Source organism: Stylophora pistillata, chromosome 12 (genome assembly GCF_964205215.1).
Source record: "Stylophora pistillata chromosome 12, jaStyPist1.2, whole genome shotgun sequence".
Classification (NCBI taxonomy): domain Eukaryota; kingdom Metazoa; phylum Cnidaria; class Anthozoa; order Scleractinia; family Pocilloporidae; genus Stylophora; species Stylophora pistillata.
This window is the reverse complement of record NC_142530.1, coordinates 5,576,067-5,586,685: the sequence shown is the minus strand read 5'-3', so window position 1 is coordinate 5,586,685 and position 10,619 is coordinate 5,576,067. Positions and strand designations below refer to the sequence as shown.

The window sequence follows — 10,619 nt, the reverse complement described above, 5'->3', positions numbered from 1 at the left end:
GTCAGTATAAACCTACTGTAAAACATTTTTATTTAACGTTCAGTAGTTAATAAATATCGATTGGCTCCCAAGATGTCTGTTTGATTACCCGTGGAAAAGCGTTGTTATTATTCACTCGTTCACACGCATGGCAACAAGTCAAACAAAGTCCGTTGACCGATCGACGGCCGATCGCAAACCCTTTTAAAACTCAGTGATCGATTGACGGCCGATCATGTTTGTAAAGAACTCGAAAACCATCCACGGCTTATACCCAGAAGACGAGTGCAACAAGTGAATAATAAACAATGCTTCTTCGTGCGTAATCAAGCAAATATGTCGGGAGTTAATGGCTATTTAACAACGCAAATATTAAATAAAAATATAGGGCTTCTTTGAAATGTTCAGCAAGACTCGGCAATATCAGTAGGGTATTGAGATGATTCATATCTTACTCAGAGTTTTCTCCAAACTTCCTTAAAATTTATGATCTTCCACGCAGTCGTCTCTCTTGGTATAGCTTTCCAAACAGTCGGTCACTCCCGACAACAAGAACTACTCCAAGTACACGACCAAGTTCTCATATATATTTACGAACGGTTTTCCGGAACATACCAGAAGCTTACAATATAACTCTTTTAATTTGATCCTATTACATCATACAATACTGTGCAAAAGTAATGCAAAGGATAATCGCCGAATATCGCGGTTATCGCGATATATCGGCGATATTTGAGCGATATTTTAGCCTATGGGAAGAGAGTGCAAGGTAAAAAATCGTAGAAGATATGATTATAGTTTTCTCTTGTTATTTTTATTTTTTATCTTTTTAATTTCCGGAAGCAGAGAGTCTCCTTTTTGTTTATACACAAATGACTGTATATGAAAATTATTCATGTTAAATGCGGATTAATTAAGGAATGAAAATGAGAGGGAGCTTTTAAACACTCGAAATAATTATTCCGGTGAAAAGTAATTCAGTATTCTCGAAACATCAGCGTTTTTTTTTTTGCAATTTCAACTTAGTCGATCTTACCAAATTACCCAAGAGTGTTATTTATATCAAAGGTCTCGCCCACTGTCAATTTTCTACCTTTAAAATGACTATTAAAACAGTCAATAAAGCTGCTTATATGCTCGTCGTCGGTTAAGTGTTAATAGGGAGCTTAAGCAACCACGACGAAAGGGACGACGACGACGTCAAGTAATCGCGGAGGGTCTGGAACGAGGACGTCGTTTTTAGCGGGAAAATGAAGCTTAAGCAGTGAAGTTGCTCAAGGACGACGACGTCTGAAATCTTGTTTATTCTCGCTTCGTCAGTTAAAGAAATGACATCGTTCATAGACGTCCAAAACCTTCTTCTTCTCACTCATGGATCAAATTACCACGTATATATCGAAAGTTCGAGAGTAGGTTATTCAATTCTTGAACATCAACAGTCCAAGGAATTATTAAGCTTTAGCTTTATGTACAATAATTTACGCATCGCAAAAGTTTAAAATATTAAATTTTGAACTCGCATTTGTTAATTTTATTTTCATTCGTACCCTTGATAATGGCGTCATGAAGTTGCCGAAACGTCGGGATATTATATCGTTCGTTTTTACCTGTCTATATATTAAATTTTACGCAAGTTATTTGAGATTTAGATTCAGTTCTAAGTGTTGCTGATATAAACAAACCTATTTTGCACAAGGTTTGTCTGATTTTAAACATTCTTTAGCCTGATATGTTCTACCTTTGATGCTCCTTCCTTTGTCGATCAAACGACGTAAGTCTGTCAATTTAATCAATGCTAGCTAGCGATCGGCACAGATAGCAGTCGTCCCGCTTCACCCAAGAATACTATTTTTTCCCGTGTGATTTTGTCGGAATAACTTTTATGCCTAAATCTATATCAAACATTTTGAAAGTAGATTCAGAAAACCTGACAGGTATTCAAGCTCATGTCAACACACCGATCTGAAGAATTCTTTGATGTTTAAAGCGTCTCGATTGAAGAACAGCAACACGCAAAATTTTTAAGTAGCAATAATCCGGCAGTTCGATACACAGCTTTTGACCGAACTCCGACGTGTATTACACTGCCATTTAAAACTTTTCATTCAATAAAAATGATAAACAGCACTCTTTTATAAAATATACTTAGATAAATTTAGACCTTACGTGGTCGCTTTCACCGCTTGACTTGACATCTGTTGTGCGGAGGAAGGAATATGAGTTGGTGGGTTTTCGAATTTTATTTGTTTAGAAAACTGAACAAAGTGGTTTAAATAAAAAGAAGAAGCGAATACAAACTCCAACCGGCCATAGACTGTCTAAAAACTGACAATAAACCCGCACCCCTTGATGAGAAAAACTGCTTTGAAATTCGAAAGTTCACGACGACGTGAAACAGGTCCTTCTCAAGTCGTCCACGACAAGACGACGACGGAAGTCTTGGTTCGCGCATGCGCAGTGACGTTCTAACTACTTCCGGTCGTCGTCCTCCGTTCGTCGTCGTGGTTGCTTAAGCTCCCTAATATTTAAGGAAAAAGGGAGACAATGTTTACAGAATCCCTCCCTATTTACAAGCATAGCCTTCTTATAGTTTATACGCGTATAACTATATTTGAAAATCATATATGAGAAATACAGATTAATTGAGAAATGAATATGAGGGAGTTTATTTACACTGGTGAATTTGAAAGGAAGACATTTATCCGCGGATCCTGCTAAACATTAACGTCCTTTTTACGTAAGGTCTGAATACTTCCAATTGCAATTGTTTAATCAGTGGTAATGCAGGTTCTTCTGATTTAAGATGTTCTCATTAAATTAAACTAGCGGGAAACTGTATTTCCTTTAATGCTTTATCGTAATTTCTTCTTTTCTATTTTTTCATATCTATAACCACTATTTGTGGTAATAGATATAGTCATCATAGAAATTTTTATTACACAATTTTAGAAGCCGCGAACCAAGAGAAAACCAATAGTATGGATGATTTTGTTTTGAAAGATGACATAGCTACTAGTGATCTATTTGTAAGACGACCATCTCCATTTTATGTATATGAGCATTCATTATCGGGGTTAAGGGAGCCTGAAAATCGACTAACTGAAAGTGCTCATTCCTGAGTACAGCAAATCAACATACATGTCCAGTACACCCAAACTGTTGCGATTCGTCTACGGTCGTTGACGAATCGTCACACCGGGAATCAAATCGTACGTTAACATACCGGAAGTTGAGGGGTGAGAGCAAATTTAAGAGTGAATTTGAGTGGCATGGTGAGGGATTGAATGACAACTTGAACCTTTCACGTTCTGGAAGCGTAAAAAGGCCGGAAGTCCATTTTCAGAATATTAAATACAGTGCAAGGGCAGAAAATGTACACGAATCGACAGGATTCGCACTCATCAACTCGATTCGGTTTTTGTTGAGTCGATCCGTCTCACCGGAAGTCGATTCGTAAAAGGAGACAATACAAAGTTAAGTGTTAAATTAAGGTATGCAATGTTGCCGAATCGACACAATTCGGACGGGTCGACTCGACTCGCCATAAGTAAAGTCGATCCGTCTCATCTGAAGTCGATTTGTAGAAGAAGTCAACACACACTTAAGCGTTCATAATTCGTGCGGGTCGACTCGACGCGCTTTTAAGTTAAGTCGATGTCATCGAAAATCCTTCAGTACATTACATTACATTAGGCTTTAGATTAGGACATTAAATTTAGACAAATCAACACGATTTGCAAGGGTCGACTTGACTCGTCTTTAGTAAGGTCGATCCGTCTCATCGGAAATCTATTCGTAGAAGAACACAATACACACTTAATAAGGCTGTGATTTTAGTACGTTTATATCAATCGATTTTCCTGCGCATATCACTTGGTGCCACAGTTTCTTAAGAAACCTACCCCCTTCATTCCGTAGACCAGTTTGTCTGTTGTCTTTGTTTAATTTGGGTTAAGGATTACCCATCTTGTGAAATTTTAATGGCTGGGCCTCTTGAATACCGGTGTTTGGCCATTTTACGAATATATAGCCAAGGTGTAATAGATATAACAAGGTCGCGGATTATGATTTTTCTTTTTGTCAATGAGCGCTATGAATTTTGTCCTCGGATCTCCCTTTATCGTAAAATGTATAAGTTATAATTCATAATTGACGTTGCTGTCAAATAAATAATACACACTTGGACGAGGAGGATATACTTTTTTTTGGGTAATTTAGTGTTTCTTTTTTATTAAAAACACCGGGTGAAGGCTTATGTTTAGAAAAAATTACGCATTCTTCTGATATGATTCAATAACGTTAAAGGGAAAGTACGATCTAGAAAAAGTTTACTTACATGAACAGTTCCTTGCTTGCATTGTCCTAACTGGCTATTCATTTGAGCTAAAAGCATTTTAGTGCGAATAATTACGTTCCAAAAATCGGCATTTACAAATAGAAATCCTTTTTTGCTTTGAAATGAACATTGGCATCCTTATGTGGCAGCAAATAGGTTTAAAAGCCATAGAATTGAAAGCCTATACCTGCATCCGAACATGACCACCTACTGTCAATTTTTTCTTACGGAACGATACCAAAAAAAAATTAAGAATAGAACGACCGAACAACAATCTCCAGCTCTTACACGACAGTTTGCGGCAGTACTTAACCGAGAAGAAATACGCACTAAGGATGTTCACAGACAATGAGTATGAAAAATCAAGAAGGGTACAGCTGCTATTTGTGAGTCGCCTGTTCACGTGCACGTGCTTATAGGAATTAATTTCAGTTTTTTCGCACTTATCTGGCTAAAGCTGCTTGACTTACATGACGGTTCCTTTTTTGGAATAAATACGTCCTTAATGACATATAAAAAATGTACTGATTTTTATTAAATGCCGCTCGTGACTTAACGTTTTCGTAATAGCTAATTATAAGTGATCCATCAAAGGCCTGATCTCATAAGACTGTTGCAAATCATTTCGGAGTCTTGGCCTTCTATTTTCACATGGCTTCTGCAAATAGAAAAGGCGGAAGTGCAATTCAAACTGGAAGGAAACTCATGGGCCCTACTACGAAGCCTGTGCTCCCTTCTCTCTCCTCTGGCGTCAAATTCTTTAAGCATAATGTTTACAACAGAACAATGAATGCTGATGGTGTGAGGGCCTCCCATGGGCAGACTGGTCCATCCAAGAGGTTTCTGATAGTGTCTCAGACTTTCTTCTTTGAGGAAGTATTCTTTGTGCCTTCCAGGGTAGCTAATGGCTTGGTATTTATCTAAAAGTGCAATTCATTCATTATTAGGAAATCTTTAGTTCAAATAATCACGAATCGCCCATCGAATCTAAAAGTTCTTAAAAGAACTGCACCGCAGCTTGGTATACTGAGTTGTAATCTCAGTGGGATATATAGAAGTCTCGTCACACCACACATGCCAGAATTGAGGAGTGTAAACTGACTTCTGCAAACGACTGAACTATTCCATTTTAACAGATCCGTTATAAGCGTTACCTTTTCGGACAGTTACTCGCGCTAGGTATTTGGGCACGTTGGTGCTTTATTTTCACGTTGAATTCATTAGTTTTTGCACGGAAGTTTAATTTCTCCCTCCAGAGGTAAATGGAACGTTTGATTGACATGTAAGATCTAGAAACCTTACATCGAGTCGTGTAGCAGTTATGATTAATTTATAGCAAATGCTCCTTACTGAAGAGAGACACCAAGAGCTTACCCCTTTTTCATATATACATATATTGATTATTAAATAAATAGGGGTACTGGCGATTGACTTCTCAGAGATGGAAAAGACAGAAAGATCCGAGGCTGCCATTATTGATCATTTTTCTTTAATAATTTCAAATTTTTTTGGCGGCAGAAGGAATATCAGTGATTGTTTTTGTATTTCAGAAAGAAAAACTTTTTCATTTGACAGAAATTTTTGTTACTTGAGCCTACTTTCACAGTGTCTCGCCTCTCAAGGAACAATATGATGCTGCTCCCAGGTCCCCTTTTGTACCTTTTGTACACGGCGAATATATAATAGGTAAAGTGAATTTTAAGTTAACTTTTAAAAGACGTTGCACCCGATACACTCTATACAATCGCTAGGGCAGTTTTTTAAACTGAAAAGTATTTCTTTACGAAAAGATTTTACGCCAGTAATGCTTTGTTGTTGTCTATTTTTGCAATTAAAGTACTAATCGTGCACTTAGTGGGAAATGAATAACTCGTGATTTAGCCGCGAGGAAGACAATTTCTTTTTTTCCAAGTATTCAGACCTCGAAGGGATTAGAAAAGCAAACGGAGACGCGATAAGTAATAAGCTGAGTGCACAAATCCCAGTGCAGTCAAAATCCCGGACGTGCGTTTATATTTTGCTGACTGAAAGCGCATCCTCGAAGACACTGATTTCGATTAAATGCTGCAAACAATTGAGCTGTTCCTTTTAACTGATCTATGAAAAGTCTGACCTTGAACCTACAGTTGCAAATCTCTCGAGCGCTTTAGCGCTTAATTTTTTCATTGTGAAACATTACAGAAAAAAGTTTATTTTCGCCATTGCTAATGCTTGTGCCACTATGGCATACATACATACGTATATACATATACTTTAATTCGACTCGAATTTTCAGAGTAGCTCTGTTGAGCTAATATCTTCGAGAAATAAAAATACACAAGTCTGTCAGATTATAAATAGAACCACTACCAATACAATAATTAAAAAAATTATTACTAAAAGTTCATTTTCCGTATGGCTATCTAAAAATCTTTAAGTAATGTAATTGTTCTCATGCTGTGCGGGGGCGAATCCCAAGTTTTTGCTTCTTGATATCGGATGCACTCAAGACCATATTTTGTTGTTTTTGGTATAGGTAGAGTCAGAATATTCTTTCCTCCCAGTGAATAACTGGAATTACGAAGAACAAAAAGCTCTTTTAGATATCCAGGATACAGAGAAACAAATAAGCTCTTGAAAATTACCGTTAGAGTTTTGTAAAGTCAGCTTCCAGTATATAAGGATCCAATCTTTGCTTTCTTTAACATATCATACTAACTAAACAGTGGATCATTAAAAATAGATCGTAAAATACGTTTGTTCAAAGACTCTAGTTTATCACAATTTCTATTGCCAGAAAAATGCCGAATAAGAGAGCAATATTGAAAGTGTGGTAGAATAAAAGCTTTCTATAAACGCAGCTTTACATTACTGGTACTGAGTGTTTTTAAATCTCGTAAGAACAGCAAGTTGTTAATTAACCTTATCAAATCCTTGTCGATAGTTACGCCCAATAATTCAATTGAATTCTTGTCAGGAAAAGAAAATTCATATTCACTATTCACACTAATCACCATTGCCTGCTGCTTGTCTGGATTTACAATCATGCCATTTCGCTCTTGCCGTCTGTTAGCAATTCCAAGTGCGGAAGAGGTTTCACAGGTGTAATCTGGTCTATATGCAGAGATGAAATCTGATAATATATCGTGATAAAAGGCTCAAGTTGTTTTGCTAGGATTCGTTAAAAAATATGTTATTGAGGGCCGGAAGAACAGATACGGGTCTGTCGTTCTTTTTACAAAATTAATAGTCCTTGTTAAATAAAGGGCTCACTTGCCCCATTTTCCAGCGTGGAGGATAGTAACCTACATTGATTGAACAGTTAATTAGTTTTGCAAGAGGCTCTGATATCACAGATGCAGAGTCCTTCAGTAATCGTGGAGGTATTAGGTCATGGCCGCAGGATTTACGCGTATTCATTTGTAACAAAAGCTTCTCCACTTGGTCTGAGTTAATAGGTTCAAAATTGAAAATTTTCTTCATGTTTGAAGAACGGTTAGTTAGTATGGCCTGAATGCTTGGATGGGTTCTCTAATCAGTTCCAAGGTCTTCCTCAATGTATATGCCATTACTATCGCTTGTGCCACTATGTCATAATGCGCCAGCCTCCCATGTAGACGGATCCAGCCAAGAGGTTTAATTTAAGATTATATTTCGAATTTAATCTTTGATTCTAGATCTTTTTCAGACCGCATTCTTTAGTGCTCAGCAGAAAGTAATCTTTGACCAGTTGAAAATGTTTCGAGCGTATTAATTAGCGCTTTATTTTCTCGTTGTATTCACTCGTTTTTGCGACGATGTTGTTTGTCTCCCTTCAGAGGTAAATTAATCTTTTAATGGCCATACAAAATCTCCTAGCCTTTCATCGAATCGTGTATCTAATATGAGTGAGTCAACCTCTCATGCGGACGGGTCCATCCGAGAAACTTCTATTCTTTCGAACTGCATTCAAATCAAATCTCAGATGTCCTCATTTAAGATCGCATTCTTTTCAGTGCACTTAAAATAGCTATGCTTATTTGAATGCCCTGGTATTTTAATCAGAGGTTCTAAATACTCAAAAACAATGAAAGCGTTCGTTTCACTTTCCCCAATAGGGAGCTTAAGCAACCACGACGAAATGGACGACGACGACGTCAAGTAATCGCGGAGGGTATGGAACGAGGACGTCGTTTTTAGCGGGAAAATGAAACTTAAGCAGTGAAGTTGCTCAAGGCGACGACGACTGAAATTTTTGTTTACACTCGCTTCGTCAGTTTAAGAAATGACAATGCATTTTCAATGAGGGTGGGCATAACTCTCGGTATAGAAGCTTATAAGAAAAAAAAGAAACTTGCATGCTTCGTTAGTTCAAATTAAGTCGCAAACGCACGGAGCTGCATTCAAAACAATTACAACTGGAAACAAATGCCAACACTTCTATGCCTTAATGTGTTCTGCCGGCAGTATAACATAACCTGAAACTTCCATTCAATTGTACTGTGATTAAAATTCAGGGTTCTGTTATTGGTGCCATGCATTACTGGCTAATTTTTTTCTTGTTTTTTTTTTTTTTTCTGTTATCAGTACCTGATCATTAGTTTCTTAATAGCCAATACGTCCTCACTGAAGATGTAAACCCGTAAAAAACCTTGATAACCGCTGCGTATTCAGTATTGACTCGCATGTAAAATTTGCAAACCAGAGGATATCAATAGCCATTAATTGACCAAAGGTCATTTCATTTGAGGATATCTAAGATTCATTCAGCGACACGTGATTTCCCTCTTAGACAATGGCCTCATAAAAATAAACTACTGGATCAGGTAACAAATCCTCCTATTGCCAAGGTGGTAGAAATCGTAGGAAGTGAATAATCTCTTTATAAGCTTTTGGCAAGGTTGGTCAGACAAATACCACGTCTTTAGCAACATGTCTACAGTAAGTCTAGGATGCACTTTTCGATGGTTTGGAGAATAAACGTAAACCTCTTCCTTCGGTATTTTCTTGTTACAGTTCTGGCTCATTTTCGGCTAGTACTGTTAACTATATTGTTCCCGTCAACACTTCAAGATTCTCTCCTTTGTCCCGCTTACAAATAACTTTTTAATGTTCACGGAGATTATGTTAAGTTTCCGGCCCCGATCATCCTAAGAAATTCTCCCCCTTCCCGCCATTTATCCTCCAAATCTACTCAGAGGAAGAGGATTTTCCTCCTTCAGAGCCCTCATTTTTTAAATCCAGACCATGGTCTTTTGGCATCGAAATGCCTCTAGCTACGCGAGATATATGACGACCAACGACTGTTCGGTCCGAGAGAAGCCATGTTCCAACTTGTGTTGCCGAGAATGTTCTTCCAAGCTAAGGTAGAAACCAATGTTTCCCTACTCTAAAACAAAGTCCGTTGACCGATGAACGGCCGATCGTAAAACCTTTTAAAACTCGTTGATCGATCGACGGCCGATCGTGTTTGAAAAAAAACTCGAAATCAATCCATGGTCTACACCCAGAAGACGAGTGCAACAAGTGAATAATAACAAACACTTCTTGAGGCGTAATCAACCAAATATATTGGGAGTCAAGGCTATTTGACAACGAAAATATTAAAATAAAAACATAGGGCTTCTTTTAAATGTTCGGCGATAATCCACTTCAAGACATGTCATGATTAATTTATGAGAAACCTTCATTTCTTTGAGAGATACAACAAAACGGAAAACTGAGCTATTTCCATAATCCTTCTTCTTTGCAAACATAAGTAATCATTCAGGTTTTATCATGCAGGAGTATATTCTCAGCAAAATCAGTAGGGGATTGAGATGATTTATATCTTACTCACAGTTTTCTCCAAACTTCCTTGAAATTTATGATCTTTTACGCAGTCCTCTCTCTTGGTATAGCTTTCCAAACAGTCGGTCATCACTCCCGACAACAGCAACTACTCCAGCTACGCGACCAGGTTCTTATATTTATTTACAAAGCTTTTCCAGAACATACTAGAAGTTTACAACATAACTAATTTAGTCTGATCCTAGTACATCATACAGTACTATGCAAAAGTAATGCAAAGAATAAGTTACAACTACTAAGTTACAACTATTATTTTCCGCAATTTCATTGTTGTTCTTGACCAAAATTTAACCCTTGCGTCAATGCATGTTTGGGGCTTGCGTTGTTGATAACCGCACCTCAACTGATATGATGTCAAGATGCAGCCCATTGCGAAAGGGATTCCAAGGAAATTTCCTTCTTTTATTGCTTGCAAATAGAGTACTCCTCTATCACCTGCAGGGTATGTTGCGCGACAGCATCAGAAATATTAATTAATACAACTCCTAACAAAACG

General features: G+C 37.5%; 1 protein-coding gene across 2 annotated transcripts in view; it reads left to right on the top strand.

Moving 5' to 3' along the window:
- The window catches only part of LOC148718519 (uncharacterized), a 677,830-nt gene that overhangs the window by 414,285 nt on the left and 252,926 nt on the right, over positions 1 to 10,619 (top strand). The gene's annotated exons all lie outside the window — the stretch shown is intronic.